This window comes from Lissotriton helveticus, chromosome 5_1, assembly GCF_964261635.1.
Source record: "Lissotriton helveticus chromosome 5_1, aLisHel1.1, whole genome shotgun sequence".
Taxonomy (NCBI): domain Eukaryota; kingdom Metazoa; phylum Chordata; class Amphibia; order Caudata; family Salamandridae; genus Lissotriton; species Lissotriton helveticus.
In genome coordinates, this window is record NC_136065.1 from 638,384,190 (window position 1) to 638,410,578 (window position 26,389).

The following is a 26,389-nucleotide window of genomic DNA, read 5'->3' on the forward strand; positions in this document are numbered from 1 at the left end:
CGGCTAAGAATAAAAGAATTCCGTACAGAGGCACAGCGGGTAACGTAAATGCGATGGGGCTGTCCCAGGAAACCTGGGAAACTCTAGGGCCAAAGGAGAAAAGGTTATGGACTTGGGGGAGAAGAGATAGGATCAACAGGTAGTGGAACCTCCACACTAAACCCCCAGGGAGAATTACAGAATAAAATGCAGCCATGTAATAGGGTGGTGGTTGGTTGCTGGAAACTAATTGCATAAATCAATTGTGTTGGCTTGGGCAGGTCCTGGAGTAATTGTACCAAAACCTCTTGTATGCATGGCATTATTTTAACAGACTGTACTGAGTGCAATGCAGTACTGTTCTTTGTGTTAAAGAAAATTAATAAAAACTGTTTAAAAGAATTTTAAAAAATCAGCAGGCTGTACCGCTTCATCTATTTATTATTTTCTCAAACTTCACTCTAATTTATATATATATATATATATATATATATATATATATATATATATATATATATATATATATATATATATATATTAACAGTTAGATAACTCTAGTGGTAAATGCACTTCCTGGAAAGATCTGTTTTTTGCTTAGACACAATTTGGACTCCTAAAGCTGAATGGAGGACTAATGTGCCAGCTGCAGAGCATATCGTATAATATGCAAATCACCTATTTGTATTTTATGTAGATAGGCCAGTGGGTAACTTATTTGGACACAGAGATCCTTTTATTACTTGCAGTTGCAATCCTCCAAAAATAGTTCATCTTGCTATGTATATACATCGTGTAAACAGCAAGGTACAGGTTTAGAACCTTAATGTTATTTTCTCAACCTGTTGCTATTTTAAGGTAGCTATAAAGGGTTTCTTTGGCTAGTAAAAAAGTCTTATTAATACAGGCAACTCTAACCACTGCATTACCTTTAAAATCCTGACTTTGTGTTTCTCTCGACATGGACAATATGTGACTTTTAAATCTTGTAACTTACATTGTCTTAAGTTACCTTTCTTGTGCATTGATTTACTTGTATGAATTATTGTCTCTTTACAGTGTGTGTGAGTGGGGGAGGGTGTGTGTGTGATGTAAAGTACTCTGACACCCTATGTTGGCTAGAGACACTATAAAAGATTAACAGAAAAATAAATTACTACGTGCTATTTAAGTCGGTATTTCTGTAATTAATCTTAGTGCATCTGACAATCTTACAGTGCATGCATATCTCTTCCATACAGGGGTTTAACAAAGTCTATTACCGGAGTCCAAATCATAGTTTCTCCTAAGTATTGTGAAGTCTTTTCCGTTTAAATCAGTCCTTTGTTTTGGGCCTAGCTGAAATTGAAAATAGGATAGCCCAACCACCACCTGCAAGTTTCTGATCGAAACAGAAAGCTGACTAAGTGTGGTTGCTTCTGAGTGTGTCCCGGTGTCAGTAATAAAACCGGGACAATCCGCATAATTCACTGGTGCCAGTCTGGATCCGGGATCTGGCTCAATATTAACTGCCGGGTCTGCAATCTGTCTGTATCCCCTTCATTTCCTGCAATGGTAGAAACCACCACTGTTATGGCATTGTAACGCATTCACTATCTGCGTGCCTTTTCATGTGTATCTGGGAAGGACATCAATCACACTGGAGGAACAACTGGTTGATGATGTCTGTTATTTTGTGGTATTTCTATCTACTTGGTTTTTTTCACCAGCACTGCTCCTCCGACCACAGTAGAAAAGGTGGGACTTTCAAAGACAGTGTAATGATAATTAAAGGGGAAGCAGTAGGCCGGCACAGAAGGGTGAAGGTGGGGAACAACGTTCCATAACAATGCCTGATTCACTTCTATTTCTTAATTTCAAAATACACGTAGCAATGGACCATACTCGCAGAGGAAGAATAATTGGCGATAAACTCGAATGTTTCTGGAAAACAAACATCTGATTTTACAAACATAACAAAAGTGTACTCCTATTCTTTTCCTCCTTTTAAACTTGCGAGCCAACTGGGCTGCCGCAGGGCAACTCTTACATGTCAAAGCAGGATACAAGCACGCATCCTACATGGCTGGAAAAAATCCAACTCCACCAACAAAATCCTCTAACGCTGATATTTGACGCAAGTGCCAACATACTCTAGCTAACCTGCAAAGCCTTAAATGGATCCCTGGATCTAACCTCATCAGACTTTTTCCTGATCAACCAGACCTCCAAAGCCGGCTTCCCAAAATAAACAAGCATACATGGTTTGAGCGCGGAAGGGGTTAAGGGATTTAGCAGTACTCTTACGTTTTATCAGTATCACGTATGTAGTTAAAGCCTGCACTCGGTACTGGAAGATTCCACATGCACTCAGGAGTCTATATCTCACTCTATGTATCATACATACCATACGTGCCTAACAAAAATGAATGTGTCCTCATAGGGATCGCGGATATTAGAAGCACCGACCGATCGGAACCCCTGTTTGAGCGCACGAGAGTCTAAAAACGAAGGTTATGGGAAGCCGGCCCCACGGGATCCAACATTTGGCGGATTAATTAACATCAATACGCCAAGTGTTTAAACATTAAGATATTCAACATATGTAACGGCGTCTCAGCATCAAGTGAGTACACTTTACTGAGAAACGGATTACGGCACCTGACAGTGAAGTTTGGAAAACGCCTAGGAAAATAGGATGCTGCTATGAAATATCTTAAATAATGATTGCAGGATATTTGAGAATTAGGCTACTGGAATAAAGATGAAAAGACACGTTTTTACCACCGAAAGAACAAATTCATTAAAATCACGTTGTGACTAAGTGCGCTGTAAGTCATCTTACAGAAATAAATCAGCATATCAGACTCGATACACGAACGCAATAAAAGCTGTCGCCATAGGAAGCGAAGCCTCTCACTTATAAAGTCGACACCTTTACAATTATGTTATATCACTTTTTTTATTTTTTATAAAATGTACGAATGACGGTCACCTGACGAAGGCCTTGGGCCGAAACGCGCGTAGTTCTATTCAACCGCATTGCCTTCATCAATTATTCCAACGACTGAATATCTCGTATATCACTGGGTTTATCTGTTTTTTGAAATTGTGGATATGTAATTTTTTCTGTTTTCACTTATTTTCTTTGTATGTCTTTAGTTGTAAATAATCGATTTTTTGCCTTAGTTTGAACACTTTGTATTACCTATAAATGTCTTTTTTAAAAATGTGAAAAACGAAATGAATAAATAAATGAAATGTAAACAAAAGACAAAAATAACAAGAAAACATACAATAATTAAAATAAAAAGATTGAAGAATTTTTATATAAACTCACTATTTCTGTACATGTTTATTTGAATGTTGTGGAGGGTCTATCATTATGTCTAGATTTTGATCTAGGGATTATCGATGCCCTTGAAGTTGGCTACACTTTCTTTCTCTACATAGTTTACCTTCCCTACGAGTAGCTAACTGAGTACATTGTAGGGGCCCCCTTTTTTCCAGTGAATGTGTCCTCATGTAACGCAACTGGTGCTCATGTAAAGCACTCTGATACCCTCGAGTCAAGTCTGAGCAATATAAAACTCAGTAAAAATAAAAATTTAAATAAATACATAATCAGTACCTGGGAATGATCTTTTTGAAAATTTTCACTCAGACAAATGTTGGCTGTGATCTTGTGGTCCAGGTATGGTCTCCTCCATCACATGAAGGGGGCATTGATTTATACAAAATAACTTAAGGTCTGAGAGAGAGGTAGATGAGGAGTGGGAGAAAGAGGGTGAAAGAGAGACAGTGTGTGTGTGTGTGTGCACGTGCGTGTGTGAAAAATCCCTGTCATAAGGACTGCAGAGCATGTGCCTACTCCTGTCCGTCACTTGATAAAAGTATTTCCATCTGTCAGACATTTAATTTTCCCAGTAGCAGGGATAAGCCAGAGGTAGATCACACGCTCTGCGTGCCTAGTGGCACACAGCCTCAACTGCATCACAGTCCCAATAAAGTAGGAATGCCCTGAGGGTTGCTTGTGACCAACTGAAGAGCCCGCATTGTCTAGAAATCTGTGTGATGACTAGTGCATGGCTACGCCTAATTTATATAAAGACAGTTCCCTTCTGGAATGAAGCACCTAACAATGTCAATAAAAGCTGGAAATGTAGTTGGAACTAATTTAATGAACAGTATGATGAGCATTAAAAATATGTTTAATCGCATCCACTAAATGCGAGCCCACCCTGCAGCTCATATGTGGCTCAGCATGGCAAAGTGGTGCAAAGAGTCAGGCGGGGAAGCTAATGATGGTGCTTTACTTGTGACTGCAGCCCATGATTGTAGAACATCCTTGCCAGATGTCAGTCTTTGGCTGGTGATCCCTTCAAAGGAAACCTGCACCTCCACAGCTTTTGTGTGCAATGATTCTGGTTTTAACGGACTCAATAAAAGGGCAGAGAGAAAGGATGGATGTGGCATACAGATGATCAAGGAAGTATCTCTTTTCCAACGACAAAAGAAATTGTTCTGTATTCAACACTAAATCTTTCTTCTGCAGAACAATATATCACAGGTTAGAAGAATGTTATAGTTCAGCTCATTCGTCAGTCCATGTATCAAACAAACCATTAAATCAAATGTTCAACGAGCATGGAAGGGGGAAGCTCCTGTCTCTTGCTAAATGTGTAGAGGAGACATCTGTTTGATACAGATTTAGATAGTTATGCAGCGGTAGCTACTAGACCTTTTTATTTCATCATGGGCTGCAGCTTCATATCCTTAATCAATTTTAAAAATAAATAAATGCTAAGTCCCAATGTTTTTCTTCGTAGCCCCTGCGACTGCTGCTAATCGGCACGGTTGTGAATGCCAAGGCTGCAGAGCCTAGACTCCACCTCATGCCTCCTTCCGTCACACCCTACTCTTAACGCCTATTTATCGCACTCTTCTTTTTAGGTCTGGCCTAGTGGTAGCTCTAGTTCTCACACTGGCATCACGGTTACAAAAAAAATATAGTACAAATACAACATAAATACATACATATATACATATAAGGGCTATAGTTTACTCTCTTCATCCGCTGGTCTGTTCACGTCATTCACATGACATTATGTGTCTGTCCAAAACACACAGTATGGAGCATTGGGTCAGACCACTTCAGCCATTGGCTCTCTTTACTGCGAGGGACTGCATTTTATTTGTGCACATACGTCTAAAACTCAGTCCAGTTCAGCGCCAGGGTTAGTAGCTTAATCTCAGATTTTGTTTTTATTTTTATTGTATGTTTTTCTGATAGATATTTTTATATTTTCTTACAAGCATATACACTAAACCTTTAGACAGTCGCCTTTTACCTTTTCACTGTCAATGCGTATTGCAAATGTGTGCAAAAAAGAACTTGAAAAAAAAATCTCAGGCTTGGAAAGACAGAACTTTGTGGCTTTGCCATTGCTTGTTCATCACTGCCTTCACTCTTAGCCACTCTGTTCCTATTTTTTTCCTCTTTTTTCTGCTTTTCTATCTCCTTCTCTCAGTCATATCTGATGATGAAAATGACTCTTAGTCCAAAAACATGAATCTCTGTGCAAGGCACATGCAGCAGCCGCAAACAGCTATTCTCAGTTAGTGCGTGCTTTCACTTATTTGTTCCATTTCAAGGACTGTGCATGAGTGATTTGTTCCTGTAAAAACACGTAAGCCACACATGCATCACTTAAATGTGTTTCACAAAACCAGACATATCTATTTTGCACACGCAGAGGTGCCTAGGTATGCGGGATACACATAATGTAGGGATAACTTCCTCAATCGCAAGTGACACCTAATTCTGAGAATTGGACCTTCCTATGGGAACGCGAGAGGAGTGGTCAGTGACATGCAATACCAATCAGGAGCACACAGTCATGACTGTTCACAAATATGTGTAGTCCCTTTTCTGCATTTCTATGCCCTTCTACGAATACATTGGAAAGGGAAATGGTATGTAAGGTTGGGCAAGGTGCAACAATGTTCCACAATTTCACAGCGGGATTAAGAAGGAAAGAACTAATGAAAAATAATCCTAAGGACAACAAAATCAAAATAACTTGTATTTTTATAACTTCCCAATAATATGCATGCCACACCTAAGAAGCTCTGTGCAGCAGTGCTTAATTGCTTAATTTGAGCCTGTGGTTGCAGGGTGGGCCACCAACACTCATTTTTAGGAACCAGAACGTATTTTTCACCATAAGACTGACCCAGAGCAACAGAGATGAAAACACAAAAGGGGAAAGGACAGGTAAGCAAAAAAAGAGAAACAGTGACAGATGGTAAAAGTAGGGACGAAAAACAATCTACAAATGTCTCCGTGGAGGATGAAAGAGACATGAGGTGAAATCAAGACTAAACAGTTTTGGTATTCGGCACACTCGAGATTCTATAGTGCTAGCTGCAGGTTTGTCAGCAAAACGTTTGGGGACCAGGCACTTACCCGGTTACAAATTAAGCACTGCACATAGGATTTTTTTTTAAAGGCAGGTATTTTTGTGAACTAAATACACTTACTTCCCTCAAATGGTTGTATTGTAAATCTGTGTATCAGTTGTAAATCTACAAAATGCATAAGCATTTGTCACACAAAGGGTCTGACTATGAGTGGTTCCCTTTGGATGAAATAATTACTGTACACAATAAAATCATGCACTGAAGTATTCGAAATTTGAAAGATGGAATAATTATTGCTTACTATCTAAAATATATTTTAAAAGTTACATTTAACAAAGATATTCCATTTTCCCATCGCACAGATTTAGTGGCTCCCTAGGCATCCTTGTACTGTAGGACAAGATGTGGCACACTGGATAGACTATCAACCGATTAACCAGAGGACCAGAGTTTGAATCCTGGGGTGACACATTTGTGTGATTCAGGAAAAATTCCTTTATGAGCCAGTTTTGGATTTTTCAGTTTCTGCTCTGATTGGAGCTGTTTAGAAAAGAGGGTAATCATGAACACTATGAGCCACATTTGAACCCAAGATGGTAGCCACTGAGTACTGAAGGGATGGTCAACAAAGCAATCCCAAAAAGGAGCTGGGAATCAACCTAAGAGAGTCTTTGGCAACAATTGGACTTTAGGGATTCTCAGAATCTTCCCGCAGGAATCTATAGCAATCAGACTCAAGGCCTCGCGTTCATATGCGACAGCCATCCCTTGAGAGAGTCCTGCTGGCCTGTGCAGATAAGTCAAACGTGTCCAACACCTGTCCGGGAGGTCTGATTACATGCCAGACTTTCAGGCCATCCAGATAAGATAAATTAGCATACAATAAATGTAAATTTAACATATTTAGATATAAAGTTATTAAGCTGAAGTCTGTCATGGATCACACCCACTTCCAAGGACCCTCTAGATCTATCCTCCCAAATAAGCCGTCATGGGCTTTTGAAACCGATAATTTATTAGGGTTTAGTTTCCTGGACACAGTCGGTGCCCCAGTCCAACTCGTTTTCACTAGTCAGATACAGTATAATGGTCACTGGAAGTTTGGGTGACGTACTTTTAGCTGTTTTGACTGCTAGGCAGGGCTCGAGTCGGGGTACCACGTGGGTGGACGGCATCCCCCCACTTATTTTACCGGGTCGACGCCGTCCCCCCTGCCAAACAGCTGGACTTCACCCTTTGGCCTCTCTGGGACGAGATCAGAGCACACCTTTCGTGACGTCACTTCCTGTTGTGACGTCACTTCCGGTGACAGCGTCCCCCCACTTCTCTTTTTAGGACTCGGGCCCTGCTGCTAGGCCTAGCAGAGCTCTCTGAAAGAGAAAGAACGCGGATGTATTAGGCCCTACTCTGATTATTTGTGCCTCAAGAAAGTATAGAAATGCTTCGTAGTGACAGCTAAGTCTTCTTTTAAGCGCTCTTATTTGGCAGAGAATGGAGCTTTTAAACACCTCCTCGCCCAATTTGAGAACACTTTGTATCTCTATTATAATCATACCTGTTCATTGTATATGTAGTGGGCTGCGCTCTGAAGTGACGGCAAAAATAATGTAGAGCTTCACAAAACACCTGAAATAAGCATGAACGATCACAGCATTTATAACCACTCTTTCCTCTATACATGAACAGGAACAGTAGTAAATCCTAAACCAATCTAGTGAATGACTGGTTGAAATACCTTCAGCAAAAGCAGTTCTTCGGTTCTAAAGCAAAATAAGTTCAGGGACCTTATGCATTCTGGGTGTTGTACGCTTGGTTTGCTTTCATTGCACTAATTCAGGCTCCTGTGAGTTGCTCACGAACTTGCAAAGCTTTTTTTTTTACATTACTGTTGACAACCCTCCTGATACACTGTGATGATCACTGCTGCTAATCATGCATAGGGTGGCCACTAAGGTAATCTTGTCGGATGTGGTCACTATTCCACTTATAATAGTAGTTCATGATACTTTTAATTGAACAAAAGTGCCTCACCATAGAAAAGGTTGGAGACCCCTCCACTAATTAGACCAACACACCTGAAAACAATGATTTGTTGGTGAAAAGCGTAGCAGTGGGGACAGTGGCAGTAATGACTTGGAATGAGGTGGTCACTCTAAAACGAGTACCTCCAGCCATTTCTCATGATAATATATAGTTAGGCAGAGAGATGCTTAATTTCGTGGTATGGATCATAAATGCAATTGATAAAACTAAATGTATTCGGAGAGTACTTTAAAGTTGTGATTTTGTGCAGTCTCACAACAGCAGCACCACCCACCCCTTTCAGAATATGCCAGATCATGAAACTGTGAGCTTTAAGACCGACTGTAGCATCTTTCACTAGATGGCGCCTTTAATGTCAAGTACACCAGACCCCATTCCGGCAGCGGCAGCACAAGTCTGGCTTCTCTGATCTGTGGAGACCACCTCGGAGGACGTGGGGGTAACAAGCCGTGACCAATGAGCTCGACGCGAACACAATGGTCAAAGCCACCTTAAAAAAAACTACAATTTTACATTAAGTTGTATTCTTTGTCGCTCTCCCCTCTCCTTGTTTAAAGCTCCTACTTCTAGTCTGCTTTGTTCCATGCTCTCCTTTATCAGACTGATATTTTGAGCTCTATGCATAGCGCCCAAATACGATTGGCGCAAGACATCCATATATCTCTAATAAATGAATATTACCATGCATTTCGAGCTTCAGCCTGAAATAACTGAAAGAAAAGGGTCAGCGTCGGTCAATGAAAATACAGCTACATAACCATACTTTCTGCTTGTTTCATGGTTCTAGACCGATTCGTTTGAAAATGCCTAAACTGGGGTTATGGCGATAATCTCCTTAAAGTCTGCTGTTCATATGTTCAAATCTCAAATGGGTCTGCTCAGCCTTTCATCCTTCCGGGGTTTATGAATGTAGTTGGGAAGAAGTAGCGGGCATTATTTACTGTGCTACGCATCGGTAAGGCAGTGGGTAGAAACAAGCTAAAATGCTACTATTCCAAAGTGTATAGACTACAGCGAGTACCTTAAACCTTCTCATGGGACAATAAATACCAAGAAAAGGGCGTCCCTGGCCAAGCATGTTGAGATCAGGACTGAATGACATTTTAAATGTCTCGAAATGTATTTACATTAGACGTTTCCATGTGTTTTGCAGATCTGCAGTTTTAGAATTCCTTCTGGAGTTGGCATCCAAAATGGAATAAAGGAACTCTACACTTGCAAAAAAAAAGAGTTCGATTTACTACTCATACCTGACATGCGACAACATATTTTGCTGTGAACCTATAGTTGAAGATACGATCAGGACATATACACCCATTTGAAAGACCCATTACCAATATTTCAAATTTAAGAACATTACAAAATTACCACACAACCACCAAGAAAAAAAGCTCAACTATTTCGCAGGTGTAGAAACAATTGGGGTCATTAAATACATTTCCTCAGAAAGCAATGCACATAAATGTTTGATTCCATTACATTCCGTTGATTGTGGTTAAACCGGGGACTAAAAACGCACAAAGGATGGCCTCTCCCACACCTGACTTTCACAATTTGGAGAGCATGGCTGCAGAATCCAGGACTGAGCTGGCTGCTTCAGCAGCAGCTCTCACCTCACTCCAGCTGAGGAGAGCCTCAAAGACTCCTGTCAACTGCCAAACCCTGCCCCCCTTTGTCTAATCCCTAAACTGCAACAAGATCTGAAAGTTTCAGGCGCAATTAAAAAGGAATACTATATTTTAAAAAAGATCATGCGTACATGCACACGTGTGGACCAGGTAAACCCACTAGTCTCTGCTGAATTCGAATACAGAAGTAGTTCTATGTGCCCCTTTCAGAGACAGAGCCGCACTGCAGGGGTTAAACCAGAGGTGCCTGGGTAAGTAGCTAGAATCATGCAAAACGCCTCCTCCAAGCGCGCGCACCTAACGACACCCAGCTGCAATGTGACGGCGCGAGATATACAGCGGCTCGTGCCATACTGTACCTTTAGCTTCTCACACCTCTGCTGCCTCCCGCGTCCTTCCGGGCTCCCCGCTGTCCTCCTGCAGCATACTGTATCTGGCCACCGTCCCTCAGACAGCATACCAGGGGGAGAGCCGGGGAGGGGGAGGGGAACAGAGAGCGAGAGGGGAAGAAAATGCCATAATTCATTTGCATTCCAGTGTGGATCACATGGCAGCAGGAACCAATCCGGGCCTTGCATGGGTGGGCTCGTATCCGCCTCCCCTTTCTGTAGTGAAACAGTCTTGGCAGGTCAGTGGTGCTATGGGCCTCTACCATTTCCCATAGCAACGCAGGGGGATTAGGAGGGGGTGGGGATAAAGGCTCCTCTTTCATATTAAAGCAATTCAGTTCCTGGTGTCCCCTAGAATAAAACGGGAGGAGAAGCGCCGATGTCCAATTTACTAAAGGGAAGGGACATTTAATATTAACCTGGATTATTGCATCGCACGGTGCAACTGTCCATTCAAACAAACAATAATATTGAGTGTGCAGCAAGGATCCCTCTCAGCCAAACTATGTGGGAAAATCACATTCGAAGCTGTGCATGCCGGGGATGATTTAATATTGATTTACCAGGTTTTACATTCACGGAATACACTATTTCAAAACAACAGGCAGAAATAATGGCTGCATAATTATATGGTAATGTTCGGCTGCAAATTTAATGAGAAAAATAGCATCTGGGTCTTTTATTAGTCAGATTCCCTGCAGGACTGTAAATGGTGCTTAGAATGTTACCTTTGTGTAAATATCAGTGTATTATTGCAAACATTAGACTGTATTATTGTCAATATTAATTATATAAATTATGTAAAAATCTGGTTTCGCGCGCCACAGGAGAGGCTGAATATTACAGTTACAGACAGGGATGATGCAGACACTCCCCAAAATCCAATGTTGTCTCTTTTGTGGTCTCACACGGTCTTAATTTCACGCTGACATTTCAGATATCAGCATTAAATACTTCTTTGTTTATAAAAAGAAACACATTTGAAAATATTTTGTATTCGATAGACAATTATGATCCATCACAGCTACTACCCCACATTTTTCTGTTCTCGAGGTCTGTAAGATTTGACTTTCAGTCGCAACGTTTTTTACTTGCAGAACCATTAGGTTTCATTTATTGACACTCCATGTTATTTTACATAAATCTGACATAATCTGCTAATAGTCTGAACACCATAAATGCCGTGGATTAGCAAAGGATATGGAAAACGTTATATAAATAACCAGTTCAAATCAATACAATAAGGGCCCGATTCCTAGTTCCGCAGTATCAAAATGCTATTTATCGCATCTCATAAATAAAGATACCCCACAGTTAATTATTTATCAGATGCAATAAATCGTGCCTGTTCTGAGTTTTTGGGAAATACCATGCTGATTATTGGTCCTTAACGCAACAAAATCCACATGGCATGGTAAATACGCACACTTTTACCCTGTTAAATGTCAGCCGGCTTGGCAAGTCGAAATTTAAGGTAGGGTGAAGTATTTAAAGCACTCAGTGATTACTGGGTTTGTTAAAATATACCTAGCTCTGAATTTCGACCGCTGCGCAAACTGGGGTTTGCGCAGTGTCAGAAAACACTGACCCACTCATAATCAGGGCCTAAGAGTTGAAAGACCGTAATGTAGTGCTATATTTACCCCTTAAGGGTATGTGGGTCTGGCCCCTTTGTCTCTTCCTTTACTCCCTCTTTCCTTAGTTGATTAAAATTGCTCCAACTCACCAGTAATGCCTGTGCTTGGGTTAGCATTCTCCCACTCCATTGCCGAACACATATTTCACCATGCCACAGTGTTTATAGGGTTCGCAGTGACTCCTAAAACGTAGCAGGGAGAACATTTTCTCTGTAGAGGAAGTAGGGTATAGATAGTAGTAGATACAAGCAGGCACCGTCAATGTTTGAGGTGCTATAGGTAGTGGTCAGTACACTTAATTTGAGTCGGTGGTTTCCTGTGCTCGTCAACGGAACTTAATTGTCAACACCAGAACTTATGACAGGCTGCCACATAATGGCACTCTTTGTCTAATTTAAAGATCAGCACAATAACATTTGTTTATTAGTTCAATTTACATTAAAAATGACTTATACATGCCGCCCAAGCCATTCTCATAGCTTTGGGGGCCTGGAATATGTCTAAAATGTCGCACTTGTAGATGTATGATGGTTAATTGTTGTGTTGGTACTGTCACTTGCAGCGCTGGTAAGGGCAATGGGTGGCGCAAGCAGCAGTGGCCTCCTGGCAAGGGCCCTGGCACTTATTTATCTACAAATTAAGCACCGGGTAAAGCTATGGACCAGCAGAGGTATTACCATTGGCAGAGATCATAGGGTATGACAGTGGCTGCAATACTAGGGTATAGGCAGGGAGAAATACCTGGAGAGGGCGGGGCAATAAAATAATACGTTACGGGAGAAAGGGGAGGACCTGACTCAGGTATAGAAAGAAGGATGAAGCTAGGAGGCGAGTAAAGAGGCGAGAGTCTTGGGTTCCACCCACTGACAAGACAGTAAAACAAGCATTTACAATGCAATGGTCTCGGCATTGTTAACCCCTTCCATGCTGAATTGTGGCCGCGCCCAAGGGGTTAAAGTTAGAGCTATTGGCATTGCTCATGACATTATTTTTAGGTTTCGACCTGGCGAAAGGAGCACGAAGTGCTCCTCCCAGGCCGAAAACTTTTGTAAACAGTATGGATGTTCGGCACCGCCTCTGTTTGCCATTGGCTAGCTCCATAAATGGACGCTAGCCATTGGCAAACAGAGGCGTCCGTCAAATCCCGAGGCGACTGGTGGGCGTTCCGGCAATGTTTTTCCCATCCTGCCTCTTTTCTGACGTCATGTGGCGGTGGGCGTGTATTTTTTTTTTTTTGTCCCGTGATGTTTTTGTTATTTTGTAAAAGCCTTTGGCCGAAGTGGTTGTCTCATGTTGTCTTTGGTCGTCTTTTTTAGCAAGATAAAGGTGAGTGCAGCGCTTCTGTAATTTCGTGTTTTGAATGTTTACTTTTGCACAGAATGCTCCTAACACGTAATGCCCGGTGTTGTGAATGTGTGCTCGTGTTTGGCTTGTGGCTTCAGTCGTCTTTTTTAGCAAGATAAAGGTGAGTGCAGCGCTTCTGTAATTCCGTGTTTTGAATGTTGACTTTTGCACAGAATGCTCCTAACACGTAATGCCCGGTGTTGTGAATGTGTGCTCGTGTTTGGCTTGTGGCTTCAGTCGTCTTTTTAAGCAAGATAAAGGTGAGTGCAGCGCTTCTGTAATTCCGTGTTTTGAATGTTTACTTTTGCACAGAATGCTCCTAACACGTAATGCCCGGTGTTGTGAATGTGTGCTCGTGTTTGGCTTGTGGCTTCAGTCGTCTTTTTTAGCAAGATAAAGGTGAGTGCAGCGCTTCTGTAATTCCGTGTTTTGAATGTTGACTTTTGCACAGAATGCTCCTAACACGTAATGCCTGGTGTTGTGAATGTGTGCTCGTGTTTGGCTTCAGTCGTCTTTTTTAGCAAGATAAAGGTGAGTGCAGCGTTTCTGTAATGCCCCGTGTTTTGAATGTTGACTTTTGCACAGAATGCTCCTAACACGTAATGCCCGGTGTTGTGAATGTGTGCTTGTGTTTGGCTCGTGGCTTCAGTTGTCTTTTTTAGCTCGATAAAGGTGAGTGCAGCTCTTCTGTAATTCCGTGTTTTGAATGTTGACTTTTGCACAGAATGCTCCTAACACGTAATGCCCGGTGTTGTGAATGTGTGCTCGTGTTTGGCTTGTGGCTTCAGTCGTCTTTTTTAGCAAGATAAAGGTGAGTGCAGCGTTTCTGTAATGCCCCGTGTTTTGAATGTTGACTTTTGCACAGAATGCTCCTAACACGTAATGCCCGGTGTTGTGAATGTGTGCTTGTGTTTGGCTCGTGGCTTCAGTTGTCTTTTTTAGCTCGATAAAGGTGAGTGCAGCGCTTCTGAAATGCCTTGTGTCCGAAGGCAAAACCGTTGCATTGTAAATGCTTGTTATTTATGTTTTGGTTTTTAAAACATAAATAAATGGCATTGTCATGTACAATGCCAATAGCTTAATCGCTCGCAAATGCATGACCTATTGCATTTACACCCACACAGAGCCACACACACATACAGACCCACACACACAGAGCCACCTACACAGAGCCACCCTCACACACACAGAGCCACCCTCACACAGACAGAGCCACCCACACATAGAGCCACCTACAAAAAAAGCTATCCACACAGAGACACACACACAGAGACACACACACACACACACAAAGCCACACACACACACACACACACACACAGCCACATACACACATACACAGAGCCACACACACACACACAAAGAGCCACACACACACACACAGAGCCACACACACACACATAGAGCCACACACGCACACACACACACACAGAGCCTCACACACACACAGAGCCACACACACACACAGAGCCACACACACACACAGAGCCACACACAGACAGAGCCACACACAGACAGAGCCACACACACACACAGACAGAGCCACACACAGACAGAGCCACACACAGACAGAGCCACACACAGACAGAGCCACACACATACACACACACCCAGAGCCACACACACACACCCAGAGCCACACACACACACACACACAGACAGACAGAGTCACACACACGCAGACAGAGCCATACACACACAGACACAGACAGAGCCACACACACACACACAGAGCCACACACAGACAGAGCCACACACACACACATACACACAGAGCCACACAGACAGACAGAGCCACACACACAGACAGAGCCACACACACAGACAGACAGAGCCACACACAGAGACAGACAGAGCCACACACACACACAGAGCTACACACAGCCACACAGACAGAGCCACACACACACACACACACACAGACAGAGCCACACAAAACCGGATCACAAGCAGGAGGGAACAGAGGCACGAAAAAAACAGATCACAAGCAGGAGGGAACAGAGGCACGAAAAAACCAGATCACAAGCAGGAGTGAACAGAGGCACGAAAAAATCCGATCACAAGCAGGAAGGAACAGAGGCACGAAAAAACTGGATCACAAGCAGGAGGGAACAGAGGCACAGAAAACGGATCACAAGCAGGAGGGAACAGAGGCACGAAAAACCGGATCACTAGCAGGAGGGAACAGAGGCACGAAAAACCGGATCACAAGCAGGAGGGAACAGAGGCACAGAAAACGGGCATAGGTGCATCTACGGAGGGGAGTGAATTGAAGCAGGGAACAGAGGCACGAAAAAAACGGATCACAAGCAATAGGGAACAGAGGCACAAAAAAACGAATCACAAGCAGGAGGGAACAGAGGCACAAAAAATGGATCACAAGCAGGAGGGAACAGAGGCACAGAAAACGGATCACAAGCAGGCGGGAGCACACGCGGTGAATGCGGTGGGTCTCTGCCTGAGATTCTACCTGATTGCTTGCACTCTGCACTAATTTTAAAAATGATTTGCAATTTTTAAAAATTAATTGTTTTACCTGTTTGCTCTTTTGCACTAGGCATTGCCTCTGCCTTAGACTCTCCCGAGCCCCGTTCCGTCGCGGCTTCTGCCGTTTGTTGCGGAGGGCTAGAAGGGAGGAAAGTTCCACTTCCGCCGGCTCCGCCTGTACCACTTCCGGGAGGGTAGTGCTCTAGTCCTGGAGCACCCCACCCTACAAAAGCGTCAAGGCGGGAGCACGCGCGGTGGATGCGGTGGGTCTCTGCCTGAGATTCTACCTGATTGCTTGCACTCTGCACTAATTTTAGAAATGATTTGCAATTTTTTAAAATGAATTGTTTTACCTGTTTGCTCTTTTGCACTAGGCATTGCCTCTGCCTTAGACTCTCCCGAGCCCCGTTCCGTCGCGGCTTCTGCCGTTTATTTCGGAGGGCTAGAAGGGAGGAAAGTTCCACTTCTGCCGGCTCCGCCTGTACCACTTCCGGGAGGGTAGCGCTCTAGTCCTGGAGCACCCCACCCTACAAAAACGGCAAGCCAAGCGCACACGCAGCGGACGTGTGCAGCGGGCGCGCCGGCGGCAAACCCGTTTGCGCCCGTCCGCGCCCAGCCGCGACCAGGGACCAGATCATCTGCCCCGATCCCTGAGTTACAATCGGCCCGTATAACGTATGACTCCAGGTCCCTCCAGAAACTAAAGCCCCTAACTAAGGCAGCTTGCCTTCATTCCATGTGCCCGATTAATGCTAATAGGAAATGTCCCAACTGCCACTTCGATGCTAGACCTCCGCTAGGTCCAACGGGAAACCTCCGAACTCCCTTCAAAATGTTCCTCCTAAACTGCTGATCCTTGACTAAGCATGCAGTAGAAATGTCACTCCTCCTAGATAACCTTGACCCGGATGCTATATTCCTTACGGAAACCTGGCTAATGGAGGAGGTGGATCTGGACATTAGCTTCATACTGCAGCGTGGCTATGGACTGCAGAGGGTCGATAGGAATGGGGGAAGGGGAGGAGAAATAGGGATCATATTCAGGAACTGCTATCAATGTAGAGCCCGTCCTGCTGAAATTCTGGACTGTGAAAGCATGAGCTTCGCCTTAGATTTATCTGCCACCTCGACCTTTTCAGGGCTACTACTCTATCGCCCCCTGGCCTAGTAGGAGAATTTATGGAATCCCTGCCCGCCCATGTTGCCGAGCTAGCCATATCATCGTCACATTTTACGGTGTTAGGAGATATACATATCCATCTGGATAATCTTGCGGACCCCCTGGCAAAGACCTTTTTAAATAATCTAGCCGCCCTTCAATTCTCCCAGAAGGGCTTTGAACCCACGCACAACAAAGGCCATTTGCTAGACGCGGTGCTAAGCAATGATCATAGGCTTGAGGCTGGCGCCCCAATCCCCCTCCCATGGACGGACCATTTCCTGGTCCCTCTAGTCTGGGAGACTCTAAACCCCCCTACGGTTCCCTCCCGTGCTATCTTAAGAGGGAGGAATTGGGCGAAGGTCTCAGCCGACCAATGGGCTAATTCCCTCTCAGCAACCCCGCCGCCAACACGAGCCGACCCTGACACTCTCAACAATCACTTCAATGAATGGGTACAGTCCGCATTGGATGCGGTGGCTCCCCTGAAACCTCTTAAGGAAAAAAACAAGTCCAGAGAGGCACCTTGGTACATCCCCAAACTGAAAGAGTTAAAGCAAAATTGTAGAAAGCTAGAGAGGTTGTGGAGACGCACACTTAGGATGCAAGACAAGAACCTCCACCGGGAATCCATCAAGAAATATAAGGCCGAAATTGCATTGGCACAATCGGCGTTTTTTGAGGAAAAAATCAGGACAGCAGCTAACGCCCCGAGGGAAATATTTCGGATTGTTAAATCCCTGATTAGTACTCCGTCTATCCTGCCCGACCCCAGCGAAGCTCAAAGCCGCTGCGATAGGCAGGCAGAGTATTTTTTCCAAAAAATTCAGTCTGTCTCCCTCTCATTTAATTCCAACGAACAGGACTCCTTGGAGACAGTCAATACCCATGTAGATTTCTCCTGCCAGTTAGTGGAATTTCCCCTGCTGAATGAAGAATCCCTTAAGGCACTGATGCCTAAAGTAACATCGGGATCCCCCACCGACCCTGCTCCCCCTCGCCATCTGCTGAAAGTGGCAGACTCTATCAGACCAACCATTCTAAATATTATGAACACTTCGATCACCACAGGAAACGTCCCGAACGCCTGGAAGTGTGCTCAAGTTAGGGCCCTCCTGAAGAAACCTAACCTTGACCCTGCAAACATGGCCAACTATCGCCCTATCTCCCTCCTCCCCAGGGTAAGTAAGCTGCTTGAGAGACACATAAATTCCATCCTGATGCAATACTTGGAGACCAACCATCTACTCCATGACTCTCAAGCAGGTTTCCGCCCAAAACTGGGGACAGAGGCCGCCCTGCTGACAGTAACAGAGCTAGCCCGGAAGCACATGGGTCAAGGCGGCACCACAGCAATTATGCTGTTAGACCTGAGTGCCGCCTTTGATACCGTGAACCATAGCATTCTAATCTCCCGCCTAAAACAGCTTGGAGTGGCAGGACAAGCCATTACGTGGCTACGGTCCTTCTTGAAGGATCGGAAGTTTCAGGTGGCGGAGGGAGCCTAAAATCTGGCCCCTCAATGAGGGAGTGCCCCAGGGCTCCTCCCTGAGCCCCACACTTTTTAACGTATATATGGAGCCTCTAGCAAAGATCGTGAATCCTTATGGATTTGAAATCGTAACCTACGCTGATGACACCCAACTAGTGGTGGCCATGAACCAGCCAGGAGATACTCCCCACAACCTGGCCAGATGTCTAGAAGCAGTAACAAAATGGATGGCCTTGTCCCACTTAAAGGTGAACGGGGACAAAACTGAGCTAATGTTCCTGGGAAAAACAGCTGTACCAAGACCCAACATTGATTGGCCGCTTTGCATGGGTACCCCCCCCCCCCGAGCCAAAAGTACAGATTAAAAGCTTGGGCGTATGGCTGGATGACACCCTGAGCTTCAATCAGCAAGCCACCAAACGCTCCGCCACTTGCTTCGGGCTAATGAGAATGCTGAGGAAAGTTCTCCCCCTCCTCCCTTGTCAAGCCCGAAGGATAATGGTCCAGGCCATTATCCTGTCCCGTCTTGACTACGGGAATGCCCTCTACTTAGGTGCACCTGTTAGCACGATAAAAAAACGTCAAGTAACCCAGAATGCGGCAGCACGTCTTCTTCTTGGACTAACCCGAAGACACTCGGGCACCACCGCCTTGAAGGAATTACACTGGCTGCCTATTCAGGCCAGGATACGATTCAAGGCAATGTGCATAACGCACAAAGCCTTGTGGAAAAAAGCCCCCGCAATGATCAGCTCCCTAGTCACTCCTTACCACCCACGGAGATCACTGCGCTCCAGCACAACCTTTCTGGCCTCAACTAAGAAAATTAAATGTGCTAGGTGGGGTGGCCGTTCCTTTTCATGGAACGCGGCCGCTGCTTGGAATTCCCTGCCGCTCATACTGCACAGTGAATCCGATCTCCAAAAATTCCGCAAGAGTCTGAAAACATTTCTCTTCCGCCAATAGCTTGATGGTTTTATCCGGCCCCACCTATCCACAGCGCTACGAGGCCTCCGGGTAGCAACGCGCTTTACAAAAACCAATTTCAATTTCAATTCAATTTCAACAGAGGCACGAAAAACCGGATCACAAGCAGGAGGGAACAGAGGCACAGAAAACGGGCATAGGTGCGTCTACGGAGGGGAGTGAATTGAAGCAGGGAACAGAGGCACAGAAAAAACGGATCACAGGGAGGGAACAGAGGCACGAAAAACCAGATCACAAGGAGGGAACAGAGGCATGAAAAACCGGATCACAAGGAGGGAACAGAGGCACGAAAAACCGGATCACAAGCAGGGAACAGAGGCTGGATAAACTACTCACACACCACATACTGAATTTACATGTTGAAGAGTGCTAGAGGGGATGTACAATTATAGTATTATACTGAGTGGAAGCGCTTTACAAGCCTCCTCTCACACTGCACAGTACACGCACAAGGCCCCCTCACCTCGGAGCTGCGGCAGTGGTGAGAGCTCCACCACACTGCCCTGACTGTAGAACTGCGACGAGCCTTGGGAGCGCTTCTGGCGCTGCGCCTTGCGCACAGATTTGCGCGTGAATCCGTCCACCTTCTCCGCTGCAGAGTTAGCCGGCATGGCTACGGCTATGCTGGCGGCTCAGTCACCGGCAGGGGGGGGCGCTCAAAAGCTGCTGTCCGCCCCGTTCTCTCGGTCACTTCTCGTCCCGCACATGCCGCGGGGTACGTTCATGTCCGCCCGAAGGCTGCTGGCTCTGGCCCCCTTGAAACAGACGCCGCTTGTAAGTGCGGAGTGGCCCACTCCCCCGAGCATCCACTCCTGCCCTCTCCCATTAGTCCCCGACCCCTTGCCCAATTTGCAACCACCACAGACCGGGCCCAGCGCTCAAGCACACCCCCAACCATCAACAATTCGAGTAGAGCCAGCGATGTAGACATAGAGAGCGGACTAGAGCCTTGTCTGCAGCCTCTGCTCTCCCATGCGAAGGCGCCATTTTTGACAAGTCAATGATCGACAACAGGCGCAAAAAAAACATTTTATTATATTACAAATCAAATTAAATGTAAACTGAACTTCAATTAACTAGCTATATTGAGGTATAAATAACAATTCGACATTGATATAGTTTAAAAGGTTCCACATTTTTAAAATAGATAGCTGCCACTTATTAACGCATGTTGATGTGTATGCATTATCTAAATTCTGTTTTCTAGACAACATTCTGTTTTTTTCCTACATATTAACAGGGGTACAGCATCTGGCCACATGGTCTGGGACGCATTAAAGGCCGCAGTTCGCGGCGAGACTAAGAGCTTTGCAGCCTACCGGCGGAAGGTAGGTCAGGAGCTCGTTAAGAGCCAAATGGAGGAGCTTAGGATCGCTGAATTAGAATTAATCATGAGAATTAAGAATAAGTCTCCTATAGAGGATTCACAGCGGAAGGTTGCCATATTAAATTCCAAACTTTTGGATGCCTTTTGCAAGGATCTGGCTATAAAATATTTGCAATATCGAACAACAATGTTTGAATTCGGAGAGAACTCTGGTAGGGTCCTGGCAAAGAGGCTCCAACAGAAAAACGTGCAGGGGTCTGTCAAAAAAATTCTAGATGAAGCTGGGGTGGTGCAGGACACTCAGGAGGGTGTGGCTGAAGTGTTTCAGAAGTTTTATTCGGCATTGTATACTGAAGATCCTAGAAGCGCTCAGTGGGAGGCTGATACTGAGGCCTTTCTGTTGGGATTGGATACTTCGAAGATTCCTCCTGAGTGTAATGAATGGTTATCAGCTCCTATCTCAGTGGAGGAAGTTGAACTTGCTGTACAAACCCTAGCTAATGGGAAGGCCTCCGGACCTGACGCACTTCCCTTGGAATTTTATAAGATCTTCCTCGGGGAGGTTTGTCCCGATCTACTCACAACGCTAAGGGCTGCGCAGAAAGGTACCATCCTGACTCTTGGCGCCAAACTACAATTATATTATTTAAGAAAAAGGGAAAGTCTGAGCTGTGTCCGTCATCCTACCGACCTATCTCCTTAATAAATAGTGATAGTAAGATTTATTCTAAAATCCTGGCAACCAGGATGTTAGAGGTGACAGTTCCACTGGTATCTTTGCGCCAACATGGCTTTATCCCCGGAAGGGACACAGCCGACCATGTTCGGCGTGTCATTGCTCTTCTGGATTGGGCTCAGGTCACGTCCACCTCCCTCGGGTTGATCCTGTTGGACGCCCAAAAGGCGTTCGACAGGGTCTCCTGGGGGTTCCTGTGGGCTGTGCTTCGGTGGAAGGGTTTTGGCAACGGGTTTATTCAGGCAATGCAGGCGCTGTATACCTCCCTGGTAGCGGCGCTGCGTATTTCTGGTCAGGAGCAGGGATATTTTGATATTAGTAGAGGCACTAGGCAAGGGTGCCCGTGCTCACCCTTGCTTTTCGCCCTATATATAGATCCGTTCCTGAGCAGAATAGAAGGACACTTAGGGATCCAACCTATTAGTGTTAATGGTATAGAGTATCGTGCGTTAGCGTACGCTGAAGATATTGTTGCTTTGACGTCAGATGTCTCATCGGCATTTCCGGCCCTTAAGGCCACTGCAGAGCTATTTGGATCAGTTTCGGGATATAAACTAAACGTAGCTAAAACTCAGGTAATACAGACACCTAATATGCCATATTCCAACGGCCCAGTAGTTAGCGAAGCAGTCTATCTGGGAGTTAAAATTGCTGCTGCCGTAGAGACCATTCCGGAACTGAACATCTTACCGGTGGTTGATGCCGTGAATACAAAGTTAGGACGGTTGGATCACTTACATCTCTCTCTCTCTACGGCCGCTGCAATGTTCTAAAAATGTTGGTGCTCCCAAAATTTCTTTATCTCTTCCAGACAATTCCTTTAGAGCTATCGTAAAAAAGCCTTGTAAAGGCTAATAGGATTTGCCACAGGTTTCTCTGGGGCTACCGCCGGTCCTGAAGAGCAGCAAAATGGATGTGTCTCCCGCGCGATCGGGGCGGTTGGGCAGTACCTGATTTGGTAATTTACTATTGGTCTGTGATGCTGCAATCATTAGGGGTACCATTGTTTGGGGACAGGGTGGAGGTTCAATTATGTAATAGCCTACTATCTATGAGTTGGGTCTTGGTTCAGGTGCAAATGGTGTTTTAACACAAGTTTTGTAGCCTAGTTACTTTAAAAAATAACAGGTATTAGGTAGTTATTGCTATGTTTACAATTTGGCAAAAGATTTGGCGGAAACTATCCATTCCTAATGTAAATCTTTATACTTCATTCAAATCCGCAAGACTCCTACCCGGTATCTTTCAAGATCAAACCATCTTCATATGGCAGGCACTTGGAATTTAAACTAAAGGGGACTTAGTCTGGGCCGGTCAAGTACTTCCTATATGTCTCTCAGGGATAAAGTTCAGCTGAATATTCATGATTTTTTTAAATACTTACAGCTTAGAAGTTATATACTTAAACGTCTTAGGGTATTTCCCTCCATGCTAGATGATTATCCCATTTTTGAGCTGATTCAGAAAAAGGCAAAAATAGGGACCATTTATCAATACCTGTTATCCAGCGCCCCGGACGTTCTCAAGATGTTAAATCTTAAATGGGAAGGTAAACTCGGCAAGACCGGTGTTGATGTGAGACCAGCATTAGAATTAGCCAGCAAGGTCTTAGTCTCTGGAAACCTCCAAACTCAAAGCTACATGGCAGTATTTGATCTATACTACACGCCTGCAAAAATAGAGAAATGGGGCTGTAGAAAGGGAGATCACTGCGCAAGGTGTGGTATGCATGCAGCAGACTCAGTACATATGTTCTATTCTTGCCCGAGTCTTCGCGACTTTCTATCTGAGTTCGAGCGATTTATTAATTCCACGCTCCATGTTTCGTGTTTATTGCCCCCAGAGATGGTGTTAATGGGGGTTGAAGACTCAGCAGTGTCTATATATTCGTGGTTTACGTCTGCATTTCTGTTCATAGCCATGTCCATGATTCGTCTCTGGATTACGTCGCAATGGCTTAGTCCGGAAGCTCCAACATTCATTAATTGGAGAGCAAGGTTGCTGGCTTTTTATAAATTAGAATCTTCTGTATTTACCTTAAAGGGTAGGCGAAGGCGGAAGCTAGCCTGTAAGATCTGGGCTCCGGTGGAGGCATGGTTAAAATAACACCCTGGATCATTTCTCTTTTGTCTGTTTTTTTATGTATAATCTGGAAATTCGTACTATGCTGTTGTTTCATGAACTACTCTTTAATCTCTTTGTTTCTCCATTGTGTATGAAATTTGTTTTTTGCATATGTTTTTGTTGCCACGACCATATTGTCTGACTTACAAAAAATAAAAAAAATAAAAAAATAAAAACATATCTATAGTGAAAATAAATGCTTATATACAGAGGGACACATACATAGGGTGGGTATTAATGAATGGCAAAATGGGCAGCATTTCTGGTGGCCCGAGTCCCAACCAGTCTTGAACAGGCTCAAACAGGCACTCACCCTTGTCCTCTCCACCCTTAGCCTCGACGCCCGGACTGAGACGCCCTAAGCCTTGGCCGTTTCTAGCCCTAGTACTCAGGTGACCCCTTCAGCCAATGGGAACCCTAGCCCTAACACTATCCAATCACAACACTAGCCCTAACATCTAGAACCAATAGGAGACCAGGACCTTACAGCCAATCTTAACCCTAGACCAAGCACCCAATCAGTATCAAAAACCCTGATCTTTACTTCCAATAGAGGCCCTAGCCCTACCAGTAGTCCCAACCATAGTCCAAGCAACCAATGGCACAGGAAGCCCTAGTCCCTACTTCCAATAGAAAGCCTAACCCTACTCTTAGTCCCACACCTAGTCCAGCAACCAATAAAACCAAAAGCCCTAATCGCTACTTCCAATTAAAGGCCTAACCCTAGCCCTAATCCCACCCTAGTCCCAACAACCAATAACACAGGAAGCCCTAGTCCCTACTTCAAATAGAAATCCTAACCCTCGCCCTAGTCCCAACCCTACATTGATTGAATCAAATACCCAGAAACCAATCAGAACCCTCAAATACCCAACCAATGAGGACACTAACCCTAATCCAGTAGAAACATCAGATACAACCACCAATCAGTGTGCTCATGTACCAAACAATATCAGACTATATAAGGTCCCAGCTACCTCAGACAAGGTTTGCTGGCTAGGGAGTTGGAAGCTGCCCCTCTATTCAGACATCTCCTAGGATATAGACAGGTTAAATCCACACTTTGGACTTCTGCAGGTAAGGCCCTAACAAACTTGTCCTCTAACAATACTATTTGTATAAAGCTTTACTCCCTCTCCTGGCCAAAAACGAAGTGCACAGTCCCTATTAAACACAGTTTAAACAGCTTACAGCAGATTACTCCTGTCTCAGGGGGGAACGGAGGATTGGTTTCACTGACTTGTTAACACAAAATGGTCACTGGGGGTGCACTGCTTAACATACAGGTCTTAGCACAGAGCAAAGGAGACATTTGGAGGCGAAAACTGATAGTCACGGGAAATGAGAGGGGAAAAACTACAGAGTTTGGACTGCAAATCCCACAATTCAACAGGTTAAATGGAAGCAGTCACGGGCAGGAAAAACCACAAGTTTAATCACAAAAACATGGGAAAATTATGCAATCACTTGCAGGTTAAAACTACAATTTTAAACTGTAACAACCACAGGCAAAGACAGGTAAAGACATTTAAAAAGAACAAAATAAGATGATGCAATCACAGTTAGGGGAAATCGTTTTTTAAACTTTTTTAGGGAAGAGACAGCACTAGTCTGCCTCTTCACCACTTCCTAGACTCTTCTCACTTCAATCTGGGCACAGGTAGGCTGCAACTCACAAGATGGAGGAGAATCTCATTTTATAGATTACTTTAGTGCAGCACTGCCTAACAACATTTTACAACTTTCTAAATTGCATCAAGGGGATGTCAGAAGGCATCCACCAGAGTCCAACAGTCAGTTGCCACTCTGATCTTGTCTGGTCACTTCCAAATATGTAATTTCTGCTGCTGTCCATTTGTCTTTGCAAACAATCACTTGTGGTCAGCTGGAAATTTCCAGGCCACACCTTTAGCTCTTTTGGTCAGTATCTTTGTTGAGTCTGTAAATTTGTGTTGCAGTTTTACTTTCTTTCTCTTGTGGCATAGGGCTGTTAGTTATGCACATTTTATACCCATGCCAGTTGGTCCTGTAACTTCATATGCTTTATTTAATACATGGTGCCAGAGCCCCTACATTACAGCACATTTTCATACAACATGTATGAATTCAGCATTGTTGTGGAAAACACTTGTATTGGTTCGGGTTCACCTTATTTAATACTTGGTTAGTACATACAATGTAGATAATTAAATAGACATTTCTAGCGACCCCGATCTATCCGGTGATCATTGGTATGAGGTAGGAATGGGCATTCTGCCATTTCCACAGTTCAATAATGATCAGAATGTAATCAGATCAGATTGTAATCTTCTTTCTCTGTCGCTTTTGTTTCAAGGAATCTTGGCCGACATATCTGCATCCTTGTGCGACTCTCCCAAAGTGGTTTCCCCAGAAGTCAGCATAACATATATGTAAACCAAGATATCAAAAAGTGCTTAAGTCTTATGATAGCAGAAAGCTCAGGGAATATCTTAAGTCCCTTCCACTCAGTCTACCTCTACGAAATAGTCAAGATTCTGCCCAATGAATTCATACACTAGAGATAAGTTGTAAATGTTCAATCTCCTCTAAGACAAGAAGCAGTGACTCAGTAGGATCTGACGCATATAATGAATGGGATGCCATATAAGGGACTCCCTCAGTGTTGATACCATGAAA

General features: G+C 44.3%; 1 protein-coding gene across 2 annotated transcripts in view; it reads right to left on the reverse strand.

Moving 5' to 3' along the window:
- The window catches only part of PHC2 (polyhomeotic homolog 2), a 646,847-nt gene extending 636,313 nt beyond the window's left edge, over positions 1-10,534 (reverse strand). For both annotated transcript variants that reach the window (XM_078643027.1, XM_078643026.1), the window contains exon 1: positions 10,409-10,534. The gene's annotated coding sequence lies outside the window, so the exon portion shown is untranslated. The remainder of the gene's footprint in view (positions 1-10,408) is intronic.
- Positions 10,535-26,389: the final 15,855 nt, after the last annotated feature.